The sequence below is a fragment of the Halichoerus grypus genome, chromosome 9, assembly GCF_964656455.1.
Source record: "Halichoerus grypus chromosome 9, mHalGry1.hap1.1, whole genome shotgun sequence".
Lineage (NCBI taxonomy): Eukaryota > Metazoa > Chordata > Mammalia > Carnivora > Phocidae > Halichoerus > Halichoerus grypus.
The window spans coordinates 134,325,847-134,351,827 of record NC_135720.1 but is presented as its reverse complement, the minus strand read 5'-3'; the positions used below and the strand labels follow the sequence as shown (position 1 = coordinate 134,351,827).

The 25,981-nt window shown below is 43.6% G+C and overlaps 1 long non-coding RNA gene across 1 annotated transcript in view; it reads left to right on the top strand.

The window, feature by feature from the left end:
• LOC118530228 (uncharacterized) overlaps positions 1–25,981 on the top strand; it is a 117,840-nt gene that overhangs the window by 77,445 nt on the left and 14,414 nt on the right. The window lies entirely within an intron of this gene.

Sequence of the window (25,981 nt, the reverse complement as noted above, 5' to 3'; positions counted from 1 at the left end):
AATAAATCTTAAAAAAAAAGAGAGAGAGCAAACAAGCACGTAAAAATAGGTTAAAATCCACAAGTTCATGATGGAAGAACAACATAAACAAACAAAATCAACTCAGACTCATTGACAAGTGGTTACCTTTGGGGAACACTGGAGAACCAACACATTAATATGAAGCTAATATACAAAGGGAAACAATCAAGCATTTATCCTGATGTTTCTCTGTGAACGGTATCACGGGTTTTATAAATAGTACATGAGGGGGCATTCCTCTATAGAATTATTCCAGCTAATAAAAGAAGAAGGATCGATAGCATATTATCATTTTATATCACTCAATGAATTAATGTATCTACATATTATTCATTAGTGGCTGCCACCATCACACAAAGAGAAACAACTAGATCCTCCACATGAAAGACCTCAACACCTCTTATAAAACCATCTTAAAAAAAAATTCATCCTAAAATCAGATCCAACTATCCACTTATAAGAAATTCTAAAGGACAGAGTGATATGTTAAAACACCATGGAGATATAAGAAGCAAATCCAAACAGGGAAACTCTACAGAAGGAATCAACCAGCTTTTCCATAACAACAACAAAATTGAAGGAAATAAAACGATTTAAAGAGGACACTGTAGATTACAAGAGACTTAAGCAACTTAGTCACCACTGCCAGTGGTGGGCTTTTTGGATCTTGATTCAAATAAACAATGTGTAAGAATGAAAACACAGCCATTAATGCATTTATGAAACAATTATTAACGTGAACATGGATACTAAATAGTTGATGATATTGATGAATGACTTAATTCTTGGGATGTAATAATTATGGTTAATTTTGAAGAATCTTTATCTTTTAGAGATACATGCTAAAAATTTTATGGGTGAAATTTAAAAAGAAATAAATCACCCTGGTAATAATAGATAGGAAAGAGATATAATCTATTTCAGGAAAGTTTCATGTCCTCCCCACCTCACCGCCAGAAGTCAGAGTTTATTCTATTGAGTCATGGATGCACAAATAGAGCCTACATAGGAAGGTGGGACATTTTTTAAAAAGATTTTATTTATTTGAGAGAGAGAGAGAGCACACACAAGCAAGCGGTGGGGTAGAGGCAGAGAGAGAGGGAGAAGCAGACTCCCCACTGAGCAGGGAGCCTAATGCGGGGCTTGATCCCAGGACCCCAAGATCACGACCTGAGCCAAAAGCAGATGCTTAACTGACTGAGCCACCCAGGCTCTTGGGAAGGTGGGACTTTTGCTTCAGGCTCGGGGGAGGTTGGATGGGGAAATGGCGTCATGTTGTTCTAGTCTCATCCCTCAACACTTTGCTTTGAAACTATGCCCCTGTATTAGTCAGCTCAGGTTGCCATAACAAATGCCATAGGCTGGAGGGCTTAAATAACAGAAATATATTTTCTCACAGTTCTAGAAGCTGGGAAGTCCAAGATCAAGGTACTAGCTGATTTTGGTTTCTGATGAGAACCCTCTTCTTGGCTAGCAGATGGCCACCACCTTGATATGTCCTCATATGGTAATGGTAAGAGGAGAGAGGGAGGAAGGGAGAGAGAGAAAGAGGGAGATGGGGGAGGGGAAAAAGAGAGGAGAGTGAGGGGGATGGAGGGAGGAAGGGAGAGAAAGAGAGAGAGAGATAGAGAGGGAGATGGAGAGAGAGAGGGAAAGAGAGAGGGACGGAGGGAGGAAGGGAGAGAGAGAGAGATATCTTCGTCTTCTTATAAGGCCACAGTTTATTGGATTAGAGCCCAACCTTATCACCTCATTTAACCTTAATTACCTCCTAAGAGTCCTGTCTCCAAATTCAGTCACGTTGGAGGTTAGGGCTTCAACTCTGGGGAGACACAATTCATCCTACCACCTCCCCTTGTGGGACTCTCCTGCTCAGTGCTGGGTCCAAGCCAGTTCTCTGTGTTGGTAGCCAAGTACCTGAGAGGATCCAGCTACATGAATATTTGCTGGGCTTCATGACAGCCCATATGGCTTTGCACAGTCTGCCAGAGCTTGACTGAATTCATTAGATCAAATCAAAGAAGAGAGCTTAATAGGATACTGCTTTGTTGCTAGTTCTTTCCCTCATAAGACCAAATACTGAATGGAATTAATCAGTCACATGACAGAAATGGGGAAGGTTGGGTTTTGTTTTGTTTTGTTTTGTTTTGTCTTGTTTTCATTCGTTTCATTTAATTTTGTGAAAGCTTCTTCTGCAAGGACCATGCACAAACACTGAACTCACCTGCTTTCAGGAGTAAGGATAATGAACGTGACACAAATCTAGCGAAACAACCACTCCTACCAGAAACACTTCACAATCGGGTGCAGTTGGAAGGCAGGGGAGGAGGACTAAGGAACGAGAAAGACAAAAGAAATAAGAAAAAGAACAGTAACAACAACAACAAGGCACAGGGCAAGTCTGGAGGACAAGGGAGGCGGTGTGTGGTGGGGGTGGGGTGAGAGCCGGCGACCGCCATGGAGGAAGGGCAGACACAGTGTTCGAGAAGAGAACCAATAACCCGGAATGACAGGGAACGGCTCAGGAGCCCTTGATGTTGGTATTTCTTAAAATAAATAGCTCCTTTTTTTTTCTCTCTCTGAGCTTGAGCTTGATTTGGGCTGAGAGCGTAAAAGATTAAATCATCATCTTTCCTAATTATAAGTTTAGTGAAATATTGTCCACACTTAGCTCTTCTTTAGCCTTAAATCATTGGATAGTGTATTGTAAATGGAGAAGCTACAAGCCCCAAGTGAATAAAGTTAGCGTTGGCATTTCAGAATGATGTCAATACAACTGTGGGGGGGAACCATATCAAAGACCCAAATGTCTTTATCTCACAATGCGCTCTTTTTAATTCGTAGGGCAGACATTGGTGGTTGCCTCCCCAATATCTATTCTCCTTTCTTTGCTAATGGAACCATGGTTTTGCTTGAATGGCAATGTGTCCCATGCTGGGGAATCAACAAGCTAAATCAATAGACTAAACAAGTTTTGGAAATCCCACTCCCCCTTGATAATGACCAAACTAGGGATTCACAGTGAGGTATAAGGGGAAATGTGCTTATGGGCTTATGGGAGAGATTTTCTTAGCTGATAAAGATGAGACTGCCTTCCCATTTTGGATGCTGGTGTGTGAGAAGGAGCTGTGGCAGTCAGATTGTGATCAGGGGTAGCAGGCCAAGAGAACCCCAGAAATACCATCTTCGTGTCCTGGTGTTGTTGAGCTATAGAACAGACTCAGAAACTCCCTACCTCCAGACATCTTCATGGGAGACAATTAAATGTTTTGTTGCTTGAATCCCCACCGGCTTGCTATTCTGTCACTTACAACTAAACATACTTCACTGAGAACATGAAGTACACACAAAGCTAAAGGATATTAGCGGGACTTGGTTCAGGGATGAGCTACAAACCCTAAAATAACAGTGGTTCAAATGAGATAGAAATTTCTTTCTCTCTCACTTTAGACTCTGGAAATAAACAGTCCAGTTGGTAGAGTATCCTAGGGCCTCAGAAACTCAGAAGTCCATCCTTCCGGCTTGATAATCAGTAATCCACGACCTTATTTTCAAAGGTCACCTTATGGTCTAGGTTGGTTGTTCCAGTTCCAGCCACCATGTCTATTTTTCAATGAGCAGGAAGGAATAAAGAGGGAAGAATGGGCACACACATATAGTTTATGTCCGAGTCCTCAAGAGATAAAGGATCTCAGGTAATAACCTCAAACAACTAATCTATGTAAAGGAATCTGTTTAACGCATTGAAGGAGGGTCTTCCTATTTCAGAGGCCCCCACAATATGGTGCTTTGGAGGGCCTTGACCAGAGGCAGGGCTGCCTGGGCGGGGGGGGGGGGGGTTGGGGCCCGCTCTGGTAGGCGGCCGCTGCAGGTGCCGTGGTCCCATCCTGTCTTCTGCAAGCAAGGGGCATTCGAGAAGGTATGTGAATAAACATGGGTGAAATACTCTGGTGTGGAGAGGGGAGGGGTGCTTGAGGTAGGAGAGTGGATCAAGAGGTCCTGGGAAAGAGGGGACTGCAGAGCCAGAGAAATATTTTTTTAAGATTTATTTATTCATTTATTTGAGAGAGAGAGCACAGGGGGAGGAGCAGAGAGAGAGGGAGAGAAGCAGACTCCCTGCTGAGTGCGGAGCACGATCCCATGACCCCGAGATCATGACCTGAGCCAAAATCAAGAGTTGGATGCTCAACAGACTGAGCCACCCAGGCAGCCCCCAGAGAAATATTTTTATTATTGCTTGCAGGGTCATATTGGCTCCAGGCCAGTGTGCACGGCACAATATGAGCTACAGAGCTGCACCTCTGAGTTATATACGATGAAGACTGAGCCATGCCGACAGGCCACGGGCATCCCCAGTGAGAGACATAAGCAGTGTTGGTTCTTCAGCTCCTGAGAGCTCACCCCACTTCCAAAAATCAACCCCTGTCCCCTGGTGGGTCCTGACACGGGCATGACTGAAGCTGAGGGGGCTCCTGGGGTCGATAGGAGACACTAAGGGAGCAGAGGTCTGGAGCCAAGCACCCCGGGGAGTCATGCTTCAACTCTCCGGAGAACAAATGAGGTGGGGCAGATAAAAACAGATCTGGGTTTGAAGCTGGCCTCATGCCCTCCCAGTTCTCCGTGAAGTTCCTCAACCTCACTCAACTTCTGATTCCTCTCTTGTAAAACAGGGTGTAACACTAGTAACTGCCACAGATGGAGATTTCTTTTTGCTTTTCCTCCCCTTTCCTCCCCTCTCCTTGACCATCCCCAGTCTAAGTGCTGAATGGGTCTGGAGTAAGACAAGGAGAAAGGCCGACGCTTTGTGTGGACGACTGCACTATCCTGAAGCTTTGCCCTAGGTGGGGGTCATGTTGGCAAGAGGAGGGGGTCTCCTGCAGACGTTCCACAAGAGGGCGCTGCTCTTCGGACTCGCATAAAGGCTTGCAAGCCCTTCCCAGAACACTCAGATCACTTGGGATCCCACCATGCTTCCTGCCCCCACAGGGAAATGAACCTGTGGGGAAGAACAAGGGTAGAAAAGGCCAAAAGGATTCCAAGTGAAAGAGACAGAGGAAGAAAGACCAGAAAGAGAAGGGTCATTCAGATGCCTTCCGAACCAATGAGCTGAAAGGATCTCAATGGGGAAAGAAGTATTAAACACTGTCTTCTTGCAGTCTTTTTCCCTGTTGGATAACAGACTGTCCCTGCACATTTACACGTTTTGTGGCTTTAACTGCAGAGGCAATATTATGCTCCAGTGTATCCAAAGTACCGAGCACAGTGCCTGGCACAACCACTCCACAAATTCCAGTGACCATCTTTAGAATAGAAGAGACCTTGGTTCTTGTCTTGATTGCGCCACTAGAGAGCTGTGTTTCCTGATCGATAAAATGAGGGCTTTGAGTGGGATGATCCCTAAGTTCTGTTTGAGCTCTCCTGTCTTTGTGGGGCTGGGGCTGGGAAAATGGCGGTGGAATGCATACAACCAAGATTGGGGACACATGTTTGACATGACCTTGGCTGGTGGGAATCAGCTGGGTGGAGAGTGGAAGGACTGAGTTCCTGCTCTGAGGTGCCCCTTGAACGCTGAACCCAGAGAACCCCAGGGGCAGACCTTTCTTCTTCAGAATGGAAGTGTGTCTACTCTTCAAATGCTCTTCTCATATAGGAAATGCCACCGGTTAAAGATTTGTTCATAAGGTTTCTCTCTAAAAGCGGAAATGTTTTTGGACAAATGGTGGTATCATCTATTCGGATGAGAATGGATTCAATCAAACTGATTTTCTTTGAACCTTTAACTGACAAGAGCCACATTTAGGAAATGGGGCCTTTGATATTAGGATGAGCAAGTGAAGGGTGGAGATGAGGCATGGTGGGGGGAGAGAAGAAGGTGTGTAGGACAAGGAAGGTCTGCATGGGTGCTTTGGTGAACTTGGCTTGGGGAGGGATGCCGAACAAGCTTCCAGACTGCACTAGTGTCCCGTGGCTACTATAACAAATGACTACAAACTTGGTGGCTTCAAACAGTAGACATGTATTTTTTCACAGTTCTGGAAGCCAGAAGTCCAAGATCAAGGTGTCATCAGGGCCACGCTCCTCCTGGAGGCTCTAGAGAAGAATCTTTCCTTGCCTATTCTAGCTTCTGGGGGCTTCTGGCATCCTGGCTTGTGGCCATATCATTCCCATGTCTACCTCCCTGTTCACATGGCCTCCTTCCCTGTGTGTCTCTCTGTGTCCTCTCTTCTTGTAAGGAACCAGTCATGGCATTTGGGGTCCATCCTAATCCAGGATGGTTTCATCTCAAGATTTTTAACTAATAACAACTGCAAAGACCCTATTTCCAAACGAGGTCACACTGTAGGTTCTGGTTGGCCATGGATTTGCAGTGGGACACTATTCAACCACTGTAGAGGCGCAGCAAGAGTGGGGGTGGGGGCATCAAGGTGGTGCTGGAGAGGAGCCAGAATAAGCTGCAAAGTTAAGTCTTTTTTCTAGAGCTGGCCCTTCCTCTCTTCTCTTGTCAGGTGGGACTTGGCTTCTCCTTCCAGAAAATCTGGCCTGATGGGGCAGAAGATGCATCTGCAGGTGCCGACCTATGGTGTTGAGCTCTCTCCCGTCCCTCAGACCTACTGTATAGCTGGAGAACATTCTCTCCCCAGCTTGCCCCCTCTCTTACCCTACCCCTTCTCCCCTGTCTGCTTGGTCCTCCCTACAGAGGGACCCGATTCTACCTAAGACGGCTTCACAGGGATCGGGCTTAAAGTGTTTCAAAAGTGATAGACTGGTGTTTGAGGGTTTTGTCCAGGAAAGAAACGACTAGTGGCATTCACTCATGTCAATGGCAGCCTCTAATTGTCTAAGTGCTTTTGTTAGTTATTGACATGACTCGAACGTGATTGAATCCCCTCAACCTCTCTACTGAGCACTTTTTTGAAAATATCATCTTTTCCGACAAGGGCTCAGTCTCCCGGCTTCCTCGGTGCAACGTCTTTTTAGGCAGAGCAGAAACCCAAGGTGAAGTGCTGGATTCTTATTAGCATTTTCCAACAGCCAGGCCGGGTGCTCCTATGCAGATGGGCGGAATGCTTTCCTTTTATGTAAATGTCTGATCCAAAGCAGAGCTATCTTCTGACTCCTTGCATCCTGCTCAGATCTTACAGGGCCCTTTTAAGGTAGCAACCATTTGTTAGCTGTAATCAGAGAAGCTGGCCTCCTTCTATCAAGAAGTTAAAATTCTGACATAGCCCTAAAATTTCTTGAGACAAATAGTTCATCTATTTTCAGTTTGATGGTACGTTAGTAGTGAGTTGTTTTTTTTTTTCCTTGCGTATGATAAAAGATCAACTCAAACTAGCTAAAGCACGAAGAAGGATTGGCTAGGATCCTGGGGTTTCTGACATGATCAGAGGAAACCAACAGCCTGACTGTGAAGGGAATAAGGATGGGGCTCGACTCAAGGAAAAACCGGGAGGGCCTTGAACTACCACCAGGATTTGTGCTTTGTCTCTGCTTCTGCCCGCTTGGTCGACCTCATTATCACAACAGACGAGCCCAAATTTGACATCTTGCTGAGGCCACAAACAGAGCAGAACTGATTCACTCTCTCTTGGTCTCACAGTAAAATAAAATGCCAAGGTAGGGCTGTGATTGGATGGGCTGAGGCAAGACCATCACTCCTGGATCCAAGGGCCACAGGGATCTGGAAAAGTCCTTTGCTTTGACAGTGTATGAACTTATATTGAGGTCATCGAATCTAAGTCACCTCTTCTTTTAGGTGATGTGAATCGTGCTGGTTTTGCTGTGCACATGTCTCTTTTTGAAGAAATGATGCTTTGAATACTATGGTGTTCGTCTCCTTTGAGAGAACCTTGTGGAAATATCCATCCCGGCAAAAAAGTCTGCTCTGCCAAGTTTATTAAAATGGGTCAGATGTTTTGTTTAAAATTCTGTGTTAAGTGCTATTGTGTGAGGAATATTTAGTGCTGTGGATATAGATTCAACAAACACTACAATATTGTGTCTAGCGAGAAAAACTCTCTAAAAAGCCTATCTTTCGTTTGTTGAGGAACTAAAGCTGAGATTTAAAAGGGGCAGTTGAGGGGCGCCTGGGTGGCCCAGTCGGTTAAGTGTCTGACTTCAGCTCAGGTCATGATCCCAGGGTCCTGGGATTGAGCCCCACATCGGGCTCCCTGCTCAGCGGGGAGTCTGCTTCTCCCTCTGCCTCTGACCCTTCCCCTGCTCGTGCTCTCTCTCTCAAATAAATAAATGAATGAAATCTTTTTAAAAAGATAAAAGGGGGGGTGGGCCTGGGTGGCTCAGTCATTAAGCATCTGCCTTTGGCTTGGGTCATGATCCCAGGGTCCTGGGATCGAGCCCCGCATCAGGCTCCCTGCTCTGCAGGAAGCCGGCTTCTTCCTCTCCTGCTCCCCCTGCTTGTGTTTCTTCTCTCACTGTGTCTCTCTGTCAAAAAAATAAATAAAATCTTAAAAAAAAATTTAAAAAATAAAAGGGGGAAGTTGATCAAAGCAGCTCTGGGCTATGTCCCCATATTTTAAAAATAAGAATATCAGCAATAGGTATCACCATCCTTTAAAAAGAGAGATGTTGATTGCAACAGAAAAACAAACCAGATTCTACCACTAGGCTCAGCTTTGTTGCACTGAATCACCATTTCATGGAGCAGAATTCTTCCCTCTCCTGTGCATTCCACATTCCTTGTTCCTTGGCGTAGCTAGCACTTCCTTCAGGAATACTCCTTTGCCCCCTTTGAAGGATGAGAACAAAGGCCAGAAGACTAAGCAGAAAGCTCCATCTCTTGCTGGGATACAGCACAGAGCATGAGACTTGGAAGCAAACAGCCCTGGCCCCAGATTTAGACTTGGTCCCTTACTGTGTGATGCTGAGTAGAATATAAAGTTTAGATTTTTCTTATTTGTAAAGTTGAGATCATTTTACACAGCATTGGTTTGAGTATTAAAGGAGATGCTCTATGTAACGTGCTTGGCACGTGATTACTTGGCAAGAGTTCTGTTTGGTCCCAACCATACCCTGACCTCACCCCTTTTCTGGGTTGTCCCAGTCTCTCTTCTTGGTCCCCTATGAGCCCCCAGCACAAGGCAGGGAGGAGGGGCATTGAGGAAGAGCCACACTCATGTCAGCCTTACTTCCAGTGGCATCACTTAACTGGAAGCTTCTCTCTCTCTCCTGTTTTCCCATGAGCACTGGGTCATTTCTGGGTTGGCTGGCCTCACACAGAGAGAGCACCACCTGATATGGAGTGTCCTCTGTCCTATGTATCCAGATGCTCCATTGGGGTGAGAAGCTTGTCTTGAGCAGAGTATTATGCTCTTTCAGAAGCTGTGACTTGGATGGTGTTCCAGTTCTTTCTTTCCACCATCCGTACTTACCTGTGTGCTCATTCCAAGTACCCAATGTTCTTTGGAGAACATGTCTTAGAAAGAAGCAGCAGTGTTTGTGTAAAAGCATCAGCAGCAGACTGAGGGACACTTTGAAGCAAGGGGATTGGCTAACCCTTTCCATGGCTGGCCCGGTCCCTGGAGGGTGACAGCAAAGAGAATCAAGTGGCGATCAGAAATAGTGCCATCTAAACCCTCAGGCACCAGGATCCTCATCCAAGAAACTGCTATGAATGTCAAGTGCATCACATTTGCTGAGGCAGGATCAGAGGACAGCCAAACGCTTGGCCACTGCCAACGGAAGGAGAGTATATTACCGTTGTTTTCTGTGCTCATTAATATCCAGTTTTCCTGAGGGGACATTTATCCCAGTGCTAGAGGGAAGCAAAACATGTCTTTAGCCTTCTCTGGCTCTGGGTCTCAAGCTTCGTTTTACAGCAGAAGAGTCCAGACTCATTCTAATGGTCTATCTCTGTCAACATAAATGTCAGAAAGAAGAAGCCGGGTGGCAGCACCCGTGGATAGAGGAGGATGAACATGGGATAGAATTTGACCCTCAAAAATCCTGCCCTTTCCGCACGTTCTGCATGGAGCACTGGGTGTTATGCACAAACAATGAATCATGGAACACTATATCTAAAACTAATGATGTAATGTATGGGGATTAACATAACAATAAAAAATTCAAAAAATAAAATTAAAAAAAAAAAAAAAGGGAAAAAAAAAAAAATCCTGCCCTTTCCAGAGGAGCTGAGGGGAATGGCAGTGGCCAGCTGCCTCTGGAAATTCTGATCAGACTTCCTGAGAAGTTGCACAACCACTGAGTGGTGCTTCGGAGCTGGACCTGTCTTTTGCTGAATACCGTATATTATTCTAGCTGAGGACTCAACCGCCCGGCCCAGGGCCAAGGACGGTCCTATTTCTGTTGAGAAGAGTCAGGAATGCTTGCCATTTAATTCTGTCTCAGATAACATTCAGATGCTTTAACCCATAAAATAAATCCAATTCTTTGAAGCCTGATGTGTGTTTGGATCTTTATATAGAGACAATGGGAGCTATATTTCATTATTGGCTTTAACAGAAAAAGCAGGGACTAAATGTCGGTAAGATGAAGACTATAGCACCCTTTTAAAGCCTGTAATTGTCTTGAAATGCACCAGAACTCAATAGAATAATAAGGTAGGTTTTAAAAATTCTAAAGACAACACTTGAACTGATAGTTATAAATACTGTTCAAGTGCGCCTAACTTTATCTCTCAATTAGCAAAAGATAAGAAAACCACTTCTGATTGCTTTAGATCCAGACCAGGAATGAGTAGCCACAGAACGAGATAGAAGCTTCTCCAGAGCGCGCGGCTCATGAATTTGTCCAGAGCGCCACCTAGTGGAGAGATCGGTGCCGCTGCAGAAACGGCGGGGAGGGAGAGCGCGATGAGTTTAAGGGCAGTGAAAAGCCTTTGTGGCCTCATTCTAAAATGATTTTTCTAATGTGTCCATCTATATTTTGCCTCGATAAATACAGCATCGTGAACATAACCAACCATTTCTTAGGCAAATCGGAATGATAGTGCTTCACGGTCATCCTTTAGAAAAATCAGTTCCCTAGGTGGAGAATCAGTTTTCTAAGTTAGTAGCGCAGACAGCTAGAGATCGTCACAAACGCTCTCAGCCTTTGTTACACGTGTTTTTAAGAAGTCTTTTGTTTTCATGCAGTTTCCCTCTTAATGACATAGAGTTGATGCTACTGGTTAATGAAGTTATAAGTTATAGTTAATCAAGTGTCCTATGTGTGTGTGTGTGTGCATATTGTACATATTATATTCTGTGCATATATATTGAAGCATTCAGTGTGCTTGCTCCCCAAACCTCCCAGCTGTGCGCTCCCTGACGGTAGGAGCCCCTGCATATGGGCCTCTACACCCTGAGTGCCTAGCATAGTGCTCCCATGACCGGGGATGTAAAGCAATGGTTCTCAACTTTGGCTGTGTTTTGGGATCCTCGGGGGACCTTCCGAGAACACTGATGCCAGGTGCCACCCCAGAGACTCCGATTTCATTGGTGTGTAGAACGTGCTGGGTATTGGGAATTTTAAAACTTCTCCAGGTGATTCTAATGTGCAGTCAGTGTTGGGAACCACTGATTTTAGGAGTAAATTCTCCAAGTGACAAAATGGCAGTAGCTCACTTCTCATCGGTGGTAGAAGGCCGCAAGAAGAAGGAAGTGGGGGGCACCTGGGTGGCTCAGTCGGTTAAGTGTCTGCCTTCCCCTCCGATCATGATCTCAGGGTCCTGGGATCGAGTCCGGCATGGGGCTCCCTGCTCAGCGGGGAGTCTGCTTCTCCTCCCCCACTCTTGTGTTCTCTCTCTTTCAAATAAATGAATAAAATCTTTAAAAAAAAAGAAGAAGGAAGTAGGTAACACAGAAGCCCCCCGGGACTTGCCCGTGAACACATCCCCTGGTGTGACAGTAGAACATTGTGGGAAATTTTCTGGTCTTAACATCACAGGTAGTTGGGATGAGAGAACAGAAGAGTTTGAGGGTATTTTAAGGTCCCAGAATTAAACATCACCTCCGGCACTGGTTTATAGACTATCACATAAACAATCAATTCACCAAAAAAGGAAATAAATTAATAAAAATATATTTAAAATGTTTAATTTCAGCAGTAACAATATGAAGGCAAATGAACATTTCTTCCTCTTAATTACAATAAAAATTATTTTGGTAATACTCAGTGTTGGGTCAAGGATGATAAAAATGTTTACCCTTTGACCTCATCATGCCCCTTCTGAGAATCTATTACGAGGAAACAATTCACAATGCAGGAAAATCTACATGGATGAAATAAATGCGCACCATGGTTATCTAATAGTGTAATATCAGAAACAGCCAAAATAAAGCAGGAGAAACGTTAGCAAAGATATGTAAGCGGTCTATTCACTGGGTGGAATATTATACATCCACTATAAATATTGATGGAAACCGAAATGCTGCACATAAAAATGTTTGTGCTCCAATGCTAAATAAATCATGCTATAATACTGTTTGCAAACTATGATTTCCACTGGGTTTTTTAGAAAGTCATATTCAATGCCAAAGCATTCCTCTCCTGGGAACACTATTATTCTGACACACCAAACATTTGCTTTCTAGGTTGATTGGCCTACGATGGCTTCATTTTCGATTCAGGTCTTTAATAAACTGTCTATCCTTTGGGGGCACCTGGGTGGCTCAGTGGGTTAAGCATCAACTCTTGATTTTGGCTCATGTCATGATCTTGGGGTTGTGGGATCGAGCCCCACATCTGGCCTGTGCTCAGCGTGGGGTCTGCTTGTCCCTCTCTCTCTGCTCCTCTCCCCCCTCCTCAAATAAATAAATAAAATCATTAAACTGTCTATCCTTTGACTTTATTACAAAGGTTATTAACCTATTATTTTAACATTTTAAAAAATTAATTCATTTATTTGAGAGAGACAGAGAGAGAAGAGAGGGAGAGTGAGAGGGAGAAGTAGACTCCCCACTGAGCAGGGAGCCTGAAGCGGGGCTTGATCCCAGGACCCTGAGATCATGACCTGAGCCGAAATCAAGAGTCAGATGCTTAACCGACTGAGCACCCAGAAGCCCCAATTAACCTATTATTTTAAAAATGATTGAGTCCAAGTCATTTCCTACATTCCATCAGAGAGAATGAAGATCATTCTAAACAGATGGGAAGCAACCCTAGAGTGAGGTCATAAAAAGTGGCTATTTGGATTTTAGGACTGTCTATTTTATTTTACTCATTGTTTATAATTGTGGTAAAAAAAAAAAAAAAGAAACCCTGCGTAACGTAAAACACACCAACTTAACCATTCTAAAGTGTGCACTTGTGTTAAGTATACTCACGCTGTTGTGCAATAGATCCCTAAAACTTTTTCATCTTGCAAAACTGACACTCTGTGCCCACTGGAAGCCATCTCCCCATCTCCCCCACCCCTCGGCCCCCAGCCCCCCACCCCCAACGTCCTGCTTTCTGTTTCTGTGAGTTTGGCTACTCCAGATACCTCACATAAGTGCAATCATATGGTCCTTGTCTTTTCATGACTGGCCTATTTCTCTTCAATAATGTCCTCAAGGTTCATCCATGTGGGAGCATGTGTCAAAATTTCTTTCTTTCCTAAGACTGATAAGACTAATTTGATTACTTGTTTTCTTTAGCCTACAAATATGCTCAATGATCCCATCTCATAATAATAGAAATAACAAAAACAATGATTTCCTCTCTTAGATAAACCTTCAAACTTATGTTTTTCTTCTTCATTATCATCACGGAGCCTTAACTACCCTGTGCTCAGTCCTTTCCTCTTTGGGATCTGGTTTGTAGCTCACCACTCTTCTAAAACTATTTCCTTGAAGAGTGTTAGAACTTTCTGGAATTATTAAAAAAAAATTCTTCTATAACATGATGCACTCACAGGAAATCTACTTCTATTTCTTGGCTTATGTTTTCTTCCAGCTGAGGTTCTTTGTCCATGTTCTGCAGCTCCCTTCTTTCCCCTTTTAATTTGCTTTTAGTTTAATTTTGTGTAGGTTTGTTTTTAGCCATGGGACACCTGGAGAGCAGACAGAAATTACTCATGCTTTAAGCAGACAGCTCTGCTCAGACATCCAATTGCTCTTCTAAGGAGTTCTACTTGACATGTTCCTCACCTTATTTTGAGGCCAGTTTTAAGGCTAGGTGTTGCTTTCAGTTCAGTTTTCTGTAGCCTGGTGGCATGAAGAGGGATGGAGGATAACATCCAGCCTGGGGCTAACATCTCAGCCTGGGTGCACGAGTTCTGAAAGTGTTTTGAGATTTTTCTCAAATGTAACAGGGCCCACTTGACCCAGCCAGGGGGACAACCAACCCCCATCATGCTGGATTCATCACCCCAACTCAACACGACTTCTTGGAGGGTGGGAAGCCCTCTTTGTCTTTCTAGCATCTTTCCAGGACCCAACAGAGAGAAGGGCTTCTAATGTGGAAGACTTTTCCACAGTTTGTCCAGGGATGCCAAAGCCATGTGCTTGGTCTACTTTTCCACAGATCGGAAGTAAGAAGGCTCAAGATTTCATCAGCTCATCATCTTCTTTCCTCCGTTAGTGTTTCCGGGGGAGGAGAGAGCTGTCTGGAGCCACATGGATGGCACCACCCCAAAATCGTTTGATCCTTCCTCTGCGTCTCTTTTTCAAAGTGTATGACATGGTGGTCTCTTTTTTCGTGTTTGATTACGCCTGCTAAGTTTGTATCGTTTACTTTTGGCTTTTGTGTTTGTTTGCAATGTTTTGCTCATTGCTTTAGCAACTGGGGAGAGATTCTAGAGTTGCCTTTGTGGGGTCATCTGTGCCTGGAAGGCCAATGGCAGCGTCCTCATTATGAAACGTAATGGTCTTTTCTTGGTACTCATCCCCCACCTCCTCAGCATTTTAATGCAGTTGACTATGCCCATATTTGACCCAGGTTCTGTGATATACTCCTGCTTGGCCCTAGGACCTCTCTTTTTTGGACTCCATCACACTAAAACGAAGCTCTCGGACCACTTGTCAGTTCTTAGTGCTGGTTGCACGTTAGAATCACCGAGGGAGCATCACCCGGGAAATCTAATTAATTGAGAGCCGCGGTCTCTGAATAGTGACGGCCCCACCCAGCTCTAATGCTGTAAGGTTGTCTTCCACTCTAAAGAAGGCGGGTGGTACTTACCAGAAATCCCCACAAAGTGCAGGTAGTTGAACAACTTTAGCCCCAGGGGAGAGTCCATGAACAGAAAATGCAAAACACAAAGGACCCCAAAGCAGGATACTGATTGTGTTTGCTAAGTCGAGAGTAGGACCTAGAAGTTATAATTTTAAGCCACCCAGATAATTTTGGTCATTGGTGAGATTTGAGAACTGGATATCTGGAGATATCCTTATATCCTATAAACATGAGGTTTCAGAAAGGTCTTTCTAGCGAATCCTGTCCCACTAAAATGCATGCCCCTGGCTCTTGCTTTCTTCCGGGCTGAGCTATTTGGATCTATGCAGCTTCAATCTGTCCTTCTACACCCCCCTTCAGCTTCCAAACTGTTACTAGGACTGTGCATCTCAAATTTGAATATGGATCAGAATCAGCCGGACATCTTGGTACAACACAAATTCCCAAGCCCCATGGCCAGAAATTCTGAATTCTGACTCTGAAGTCTGAGTTTGGGGCCAGAATCTAGATTTTTATCAGGTTGCCAGGTGAGGCCGCTGCTGCCGGTGTGACCCACGCCTCGGGAAGCACTGTACCCCCGCAATCACCCTACAACGGATTGGTGCACTCGTCCATCACCGGAAACCCTTCCGTGTTTACAGGATAAAGTCCAACCATTGAGCAGGGAATGCAGACACTTCAGTTTCTCGGGGACGTCTCTCTCTCCTCGGCATCTCTCATTTGGGCACGGCAAACTTATCCTTGTTCTACCACCGATGTGCCTGTTACTTTCACACTTTCAGATTTTGCATATCTCCTCCTCTGCCTGGAGTCTTTCCCTCCTGCTTCTATATTGGGTAGACTCCCACTCATCAGTCAAGATTCTGCTTAAATGTCATTTCTCCATGAAGCCATTGCAGAGCCCTTCAGTAACACAATTTCTCTCTTCGCTCCTCTGTGCTCTGATTTACAATGCATCACATCACCTTCTGATGATCTATTTGCACATTTCTCTAATGCCTTGTGAGCCCCTAGAAATAAAGCTCAATGTATTCTCTTTATCCTTGTCTTCTGTGTATCCCCGAGACCTGGGCCGGTGGCCAGCACAAGAACACTTGCTAAATGAACACTTGCTGCATGAAATACTGGACAGTCAAGGGCAAACTATAGAAGCAAAGGGTCAGTTGACTTTTCCCTTAAGGCATAAAAATACAATGAAAAGATAGACTCACTCGTTAGATGGGGGTTGGGCAAATCAGCTAGAGGGGCCTGGAAAACATTTTCAAGGCTGGACACTATGGACAATATGCAGATTTCCAGAAAGAATTCCCTTAGACCATTGTCTGCTCTACATGGAATTTAATGCTACTTTCCCCAATCCTTCCCCTGCCCCTCCAGAAAGGCGTTAGCATTTTAAATCTGATCGGTGCTAAAGAGAGTTTGGGTGTGGTCTCGCTCTTTGGAGCCAATATAACTGCCCCATTATTTCAGTGACAAAAAGCCAGAGACATGACTTGGTAACACCCTCCCCATTTGAAATGTAGGACACGCTGTAATTTGGAGGATAGAGACCCAAGGTTGTTCCTTTTATTAAGATTAATGCACGTATCTTAGGGATGAAAGACACTACACCGGCCACAGAAGAAATTTAGTGTCATTCAAAAAAAAAAAAAAATTACACTCATCTATTCTTAGGTTTCTAAAACATGGGTGAAGCTGGGGGAAACCCTATCTTTATAGATGGTTTTAAGGGTGAAGATGTTTTTCGGTCACTGGTATTTTATAAAACATGCCATTGTGTTCAGCCTTGCAGAAGTTATGCCATTAGGTCTTGTACACTCAGGTAAGAGCTGGCTCAAGGAAAGGGAATTGTTGGCAGACCGTAGGCCGATAAATGATTTGCAAAGACATATGAGTTGGTTTGTCCTGAGTTTTAATCTTTCCTTTCAGTAAAACCTTGACCAAGGACTTGGAGATCTGCCTGAGCTTGTACTTTGGAAGGGCAAAGTACTATCCGTCACGAGCGGTGGGTGGTATTTGTGTGCCCAGAAATATTCTGGGATTCTACCCCCTAATGCAAGGCAGAGTAATCTTTCGTTTCTCCGTCCTTCGACAAGTTGGTATTGAGCGCCGATCCCGCGCCAGGGGCTCCCGTTGGCCCCCAGGGATACAGCATACAGATACAAAGGTCTCTGCCCACATGGATCTTGCACTCTAGTTGGGAGGCAGGCAATAAACCAAATCTGATCGGTGTATGTGTATGGGGTATGTGTGTGTGTGTAAATCACCATGGAGAAGAAGAAAGCCGGAAGCAGGCTAGAGAACTAGGAGAGTAGATGGCCTGTAGTTTTCCACCAGGGGGTCAGGGAAGAGCTTGTTGGCCCCAAGGAGGTGGAGGCATGATCCTGCTGTCCAGGGGAGGAGCCTCCCAGGCCAAGGGAACATGCCTGGGGTGCTGAGGAGTGGGGAGGTACTAGTGAGCCTGGAGCAGAGTGAGTCAGGGGAGTACCAGAGGATGAGGTCCAGAGAGCATGGGGTGGGGTGGAGGCCTCCTCATATATGGCCTCGCAGGCCATTGAAATGATTTGGGCTTTTATTGGGTGTGCCAATGGGAAACCTTTGTAATGTCAATTAGAAAAAGGATAGGCTCTCTTTTGTGCTTTAACAGGGTCACTCTGGCTCCTGTCTTCGGAGTAGACAGGAGGGAGATAGGGCAGACGCAGGGGGATGAATGAGGCCATGACAAGGATTCTGCTGAGAGATGGGTGTGGCTTGGACAGAGTCTCAGTGCAGAGGTGTCAGGCTCACCAACAGACTCACCAACGGGATCTGCGAATGGACGGGACAGAAAATGGGAGGGAAGGAGAGAAGTCGAGCATGACGTCCGGGTTTGGGACCCAAGTCATGGAGGTAGAGCTGCCATTCATTGAGACTGGAAGGGCCGTGAATAAAGCCGAGGGAGAGAGCTCTATTTGGAACGTGTGAGGTTGAGATGCTGATGAGACAAGCAGGTGGAGCCTGGTCTTAGGGAAGATACCTGCGTTGGATATAAAGTCGTCAGTCATCCGCGTGTAGATGGTAATTTGAAGCCACCAGACTGGGTTTCACCAAAGGTGATGTGGGTAGGAAAGAAAAGAAGCCCAAAGGAAAAGCTACATCCTGGACTAACAGGAAGAGATCAGGGATATGAGGAAGTCAAGGACCTGAGAAGTAGAGGTGTGAGAAGGATATCCACGCAGATATTGAAATCGCCAACAACGGGGACAAGAGGAGTGTTGGAAAGTGTGATTGTGACCCAGGAGCTAAGATAGTCGAGGGATAGACTATCCAAAATTTTGATTATTTATGCAATCAAGCAGAATGACTCAAAATGTAAAACCCAGTGAGTTGCGGATTGACTTCGATTAATTATCCTTTAGCGCCACCTGCTGGACACAGGCCAAAGCAATAACTATAAGGATGACGCCTCTAAGGACAGTCCTCCGTGTGATTTTAATAAATGTCATGGCAGAAGAAAAATAGAAAAGTTCTCAGTGCACTGTGATTAATTAGATAATCACTTTGGCATTTCACCGGAGGTAATCAGTTTCACAGAGTTTGGTTTCTGAAATACCTAGAGAAGAAATAGAAGAAGGAGGAAGGACATAAGAGGGAAGCCGAGTTTGGGGAAGACTAACCAACAGGCACCCAAAGGATAAAAGAAAAGGAAACAGGAATAAGACAGAAGAGTTGTCTCTTCTATAATGTGGCCTTCGGGGAATATACTATCCATTCTCTTTTTTCATATGTACATGTCTTTCCCCCCACCCCACCCTACCTCTGTTCATTAAAGTTTTCTGTAATCAGATACTCCATTTAAATATTACTAGTGACATGCCCACCCTACCACTGAACCTAGTACAGGTCCAGGTGAAGAGTAAATGTTTAATATTTGCCAAATATCAGAGTAAGAAGAAGCATTCAACAGTAAACCTAGTTGTATAACCATGTGAATATACTTAACATACCATACCATGCCGTGCACTAAAAAATGTTAAGATAATAAAGCTTATGTTATGTATTTTTTTACCACAATTAAAAATTTGAAAAATTTTAAGGGCAATATGAAGGATCCTTGCACCAGTGAAATATCTGGAATCTTGACTATCAATGTAATATCCTGGTTGTGATAATGTATGACAGTTTTGCAAGATACCTTGATACATTTCTTTATCCCTTAAATTGGTGCTAGTTTGGCTATATATACATATATACGTATATATATATAATAAGAGACTAGGAAAACAGGCTTAAACACCTAATTCTGTAATGGAGCTCTAAAAAAAGAGGCAATCCTTTAAAAAATAATAAAAGAAAATTTCTGTAAGTTAAATAGATATTGGTGGCCTATAGATTGAAAGGGCATACTGATTTCCAGACCTCATATATGAGAAAAGACACAGACTTAGGAAAAATCCCAATACAAATCCTGAATTCAAAAACGAAAGAGAAAATCATAAAACCTTCAAGCAAAAAGACCAAATCACTTTCCAAAGAAAAAGAGTCAGACTGGCCTTGGATCTCTCACATGTAACACTAGAAGATGCAAGACAATACAGTCAGATCTATAGACTTCTGCAAGACAAAACTATAAGCCACAATCCTATACCCAGCTAAGATATCCCATTTCCCATGTCAAAGGAACTTGAAGGTAGGCATGAGTTCAGAGACAGTATCACTTAAGTGGCCCCAAAGGAGGAATTTTTGTCAAGGAAATGTTCTAAGCAGACCACAAACCCAAGCAGGCATGAAGATAAGGCAAGAAGATGATAGGAAACCATCATGGGCAATGGCACTTTCGATATTTACAATCTGTATATAAGTGCAGCTGTGGATTCCTGAAACAAAAGAGCATTCTTTATGGATAATTTAACAATATTAAACCGGAAGTACTAAATTATCTCAGAAAAAGTGGGAATTGGCAGAAGTAGTAACTAAAATCATTCTAAAACTTTCAATTTAAGACCAGGTGAAGAAGGGGGCACCTGGGTGGCTCAGTGGGTTGAGTGTCTGACTCTTGATTTCGGCTCAGGTCATGATCTCAGGGTCATGAGATGGAGCCCCATATTGGCCTCTGCACCGAGCGGGGAGTCTGCTAATCTCCCTCTCCCTCTGCCCCTTCCCCCCCCACACACACACACTCTCTCTCTCTCTCTCTCTGTCTCGGTCTCTCAAAAAAAAAAAAAAAAAAAAAAAAGACCAAGTGAGGAAAGAGAAAAAAATATATTGAAAAGTACTCATTGATTTTATTGAGACGATTGGGATATACTGGAGAGATGGTCAAATAGCAGCCACCTCAGGGAGGGATCACACTGACTGGTTGTTCAGAGGCTCCAGGGGACACTGTGAGGGTCCCGGCGTCCCCCGAGTTGGGAGCATTGCCTGTGCAGGTCTTGCTATGCCCCTTGATCATATGAAATAGCAGGCCTTTATCAGACAGAGTGACATGAAATTGCCTATGACTGGACCATATTGAACCTCCGAATTTTACATTAGAGAGTGGAATATAATATTTTAGCCAAGGCCATACTCCAAGGCCGTCTATCCAGGGCATCACTTCCTTCCTTCTTGCGATATAGCATGTCACACTGGAGATGTTAGTCTTTCTAGCAACTGATTTGCAGGCCAGCAATTGTTCACCTTGGGCTGAGGACTCAAGTCCAGAAGAACTTCTCTACTTCTGCTGTTGCAGCTGATGATGACTTGTTTGTGTTTCCCAGTGAGGATTTCCAGCATTCTAACTGCACAGATTACAGCAAGTTTGGAAGGATGAAGGGGGAAGCAGTCCCTTCCTGGAAAATCGCACAAATGGTTCCAAGCCGTCGAAGCTAATCAAGCAGTCACTCATTGCCAGGGTATCTGTGGAAACGGCAATTTCCCGCATCATCAAGTTCTCTGCAATGGTAGACGCAAGAGGCAAAACGAAAATTTCCATTGCATAGAATGTAGGGAATGAAATTGAAGACATTGAAGACTAGTTGAATAAGCTAGCATTTGTACGTTGACTGCAGAAAGATTTACAATAACTTATGAAACTGACAAATTGAAACTAACCAAAACCTTCCTTAACAGAGATTAACTAAATAAATAATAGCAGTATCTTCCAACTTTTTTTAAACATGCAAATCCCCTTGAATGGTTTAAAAAATATTTTTAGCAGTTTTGAGTGGTATGTGAGAGAGAACTGATTTTATTTATTTATTTATTTATTTTTAGAGATTTTATTTATTTATTTTGTGGGGGGAGCACACATGTGATCAGGGGAAGGGCAGAGGGAGAGGGAGAGAGAGTCTCAAGCAGACTCCGCACTGAGCACAGAGCCTGACTCGGGGCTTGTTCTCACAACCCTGAGATCATGACCTGAGCCGAAACCAAGAGTCGGACACTTAACCGACCGAGTGACCCAGGCTCCCTGAGAGAACTGATTTTAAATAAAAAATATTTTTATAATTTTGATCTGTATATTAAAGGCTGTGTTATAAAATTCCTTTGAAATATAATAGAATCAAGTCTGGGAGATTCTTAGTTAATAAAAAATAGTCATCTGGACAGAGAGTCTTAAGAAACAATGCCTATATACCCTAAGTAGTTTATTTTAACTTAAAACGTTTACATAGACTTTCATTTGAAGATACTTTGATGTAACACCAAGGCATGGACTGAATTCTTACACAAACCACATCCGTAATGCATTATCCGCAACCGAAGTTTTAGTTGTTTTAATTGGAGGGTGGAATCTGTACATTTTATCAAATGATGTGAGTGTAGAACCTTTGAAGATTTTTTTTTTTTACCATCTTATCTATTCCCTTACAGACCACATTTAAAATACAGAAGCTGTTAAAAATGAAATATAATAGCCAGTACAAATGGCATTAATAGGCTTTAGGAGAAACATAACTGACTGGTACATATTTAAAGCAAGCCTCGGGGGCAGGGGTCCTTGTTCCTGCTGGAAAGTGGCTTTGACTTGAGTGGGCAGCTTCCACGGGCATGCACTGTGTGCCTACGAGTGAACGGAAGCCCAGTGCAGACTTGGGTGAGCCTCAGAACTACTTGGCAGGCTTGAGCAGACCCAGAACGCTGGGCGCCACCTTCTGATACAGAAGGTCTGGGTGGAAGGCTGAGAACTAGCATTTATTACAAATTTCCAGGTGAGGCTGGTTCTACTGGTGGGGGGGGGTCACCCTCTGAGAATCACAGGCACAGTCCAACCCAGGGAGTTGATAAAAATTCTCTGTGCCGTCTTTTTCCCACTTAACAAGTGAGCATTGCTGTTCATTTTAAGTTAAGCAAGGAAAAGGTATGAATTGTTGTCATGTACATTTTAGATGATCTATTGTGTTTACTTCAGGGACTGAGTTGTATTACATAGAAAGGAAATTTATATATTAATTACCAAAAATTACTAGGAATTGGATTACTGCTTTCCTGCCCCTGATGTTTAGAATGATTGCACTCTGTGCTCAAAATAGCCAATTGCTTTATTTTTAGGACTGTAATTTCTTGTTTCTGAATGAGGAGAGAAAAGGTTTCAGACCCTTCCCTGCAAATGGCTTTTCTGGCAAAAACACTTTGCAAATGCGGCTCGCCTTTATTCCGGATCCATGAAAAGCCACCTCAGAGATGAGATGTAATTGTCACTCTTGTTTTCTCTTTATCACATGGGCTTTTGAAGCATGCTTGAGGTCTCCATGTGCTGAACGGGAACTGTGATGACAGGAAGTCAGGAGCAGAGCCTGCAGGTGGGTCTACAAAGCTGGTTGCCTCTGACCTTGGGTTCACTTGCACTGGCCATCCTGCATGGAAGGGCAGAGGAACAGAAAGCGCGTGCCGGGAAAGTGAGCAAGGCAGCTTCTGCCCTCCCAGGTGTTCAGACTGTTCTGGGCTCACTGGGGAAATGTTCAAGTCATTTGACTTACCAACCTTTTAAAAACAGAAATGGAACCTGCATTCTGACTGTCTTTGGCTGTGGGAAGCCTTAGATATGTAATAAGAAAACGAAACAGTGTTACATCATTAAGAACGATGGTGCTCAAGTAGATTTATATGCATGGAATGGCATGTTGTCGAGTGAAAAAAGCAAGCTGCAAAAAGAGTTTCTATAGCATGAGTCCATTTTTGCAGGGAAACAGTGTTGAGATACAGCCGGCGAAATGTCCCTAGCAGTTATCTTAGCTAGAGGGAAACACATGTTCCTAGCAGTTATCTTAGCTAGACGGAAACACGTTGGATTCCTGGTGTTTTTTGCTTCTTATGTTTTTCAGTGTTTGCTACTCCAACTTACTTACATAACTAAAAAAAAAAAAAAAAAAAAGAAGCAGCTATTATTTTTAAAAAGCAAATACGAGTGACCCAGAGAGACCATAACTGTCCTCTCCCACAGTTTATTTTAAAATAATTAATGCCCTTTCCTGACCTGAGACGTCCTACAAGAAGGTGTGGAATCTACAAGTTATGTGAGTGCAAAGTGATCTATCCACGGATCTTTAGCATCACCCATCTTTAAAATGCAGTATTTACCGCATAATTACTACTTCCAATACTAGCTGTTTACTGGTAGGAATAAGAAACACAGAAATAGGCACAGTCATAAGTTACTGGTATCACTCTAGAAACAGTCTAGGATAAATTCTATTTTTGTTCCTGTGATCGCGAAGTTACTTTTGACCTAACATAAGAATCTTACAAAGTGTATTATTTTAAATATATGTGAAATATTTTAAATATACCTTTTAAACATTATTTTAGATGTTATCCATAAGTATTCCCCCCCCCAAAAAAAAAAACCTGGAGGATTTACTAAATATCAAGGTTACCTTCTATTAGACGGGACTGGATCATCTCTCACAAGGAAATCTATATGGGCATTTTTCTGTTGCCCCCAGTTAAAGTGGTTTGAGGGGTATTTACCTAATCTTGTCTTCCTGACTCATGACGTCCTGAAGGTTGTGGCTGGATTTGAGTCGAAACACCCTGGTGGTTGTTTAAAACTTTATGTTTTAAGAATGAGAAAGCCAAGTATGTTATTTCAACACCTAAAATTAACATGATCCCATTGGCTGTATTTTAGAAATCTCTTTCTTTTCTATTACTCTTCAGTATAAATCATTCTTAAAAAAAAAAAAGATCATGGAAAAAGTCCCATTTACATTTGAAGTTAAAAAAATACTTTGCAGGGATGGGTTGATAGCTCTGGGGGCATCGTGCGTGAGTTTGAAGGTGGATGCCTGGGTTCCGAAGGTGGGAGGTGCTTAGAGCCTCTGAACTTATCCCTAAAGCCTCCGCTTGTTTTGGTGAGTAGTAATATACTTAGATCTTTAGAGTTGTTCCCTGGGTCCAGACGTCCGCTTCCTTTGCCTCTCTTCCCACCCTTTCAAGTGTTTCTCCCTAAGGAAATACGCAGCTAGTCATTCGGGGAGTGTGACTGGGCGTATTTGACTCTCTATATGTAGAGAGGTCTCCAAGCCAGGGTATCAGTGATGATGTCCACATCTACAGTGTGTGTGTTTTAACTCAACAGACATGTCCCCCAAGTCACTATAAATAACGTAAGCAGGGGCATGAAAGTTCAAGAGAAAGTATTATTGGAGTATTTATCAAATTGGGGGATTTAATTTCCAACAGTTACTATACATTTGCATTTGATGTCTGTTTTGGTCATTTAAATTTGATTATTTACGGAGGTCTGAATGATAGCCAAATCTTTTCCTAAGTGGCCTAGTGCAGTCATTTTAGCTACTTCGATATTTTATAAGATTAGCACATGTCACCACAAGATAATCTCCAGAGAAAAATCTCAGGACACGTGGAAAACATCGTGTTGCTCACATGGGATTTTATATAAATAATATTCTATAATATTATGGCATATTCTAGATGCCATTTTAATGATCTATATGCTTCTTATCTGCATGTTTAGTTTTTTAAAAATTCTCTTTGTGTCATGGAGGATTAAATAGTACTTTTTTAAGTAGTATTTGGTACGACTTCATAAAAGTGGTATTCCCAAATTAACATATAAGATAATGGAGACCCGGGGAGTCCTGCACCAGGGCTCTCCAGGTCGCACTGTATGAAGGACACTCTTGAAGTTTCTGAAAGGTTTTGTTCTGCAATGAGTTTTGAAAGAAACCCCACCCTCCAACATCATGCCTCATTGGCTGCAAGAGTCCTCAGTCCTATAGGCTATAGGAACACAATATCCCAAAGGGAATGCCTAAACAGGAGGGGCCCTGTGGTCCTCAAGTCCAATTGGCACTGCCCCAGCTAGTGGTTCCCATCTTCTGGGGCTTTCCTGCTTCTGGAAGATGTATGGGTACATTGACTCATCTGCTAACAAAATATTTACACAGCACTTACATGCCATTCACTTCCCGAGGGGGAAACAAACAGCCTTGTCTCTTGCCCTGTTAATATTGAGATATCTAGTGGGGGAGCTGCAAACGTATTGGGCAGTTCCAACCAAGGGTGGTAAGTGCAGAGATGAGCGGGCCAGTGTGTCAAAAGGCACTATGAGGGAGGGGCACTCACCCAGACCAGGAGCTTTGGAGGAAGTGGTCTGAGTGGAGACACGAACAACAAGAGGGCATTAGGCAGCTCACGTAGCAGGAGGGAGAGAGGGGAAGGGGGGATCTGCAGGTGCAGAGACCCCGAGGCTAGGGAGAGTGTGCCGAGTTTAGGAACTAAAAGTTCAGTGCAGGTACATTGTGTGAGGGGATCCTTACCGGTGATGGAAAGGAGTCTGGACTTTATCTTGACCACAAAAGGAGGCCAAGAGAGGGTTTTAACCAGAGGACTATGGTTTGAAGATCAACAGAAGTTGTGATCC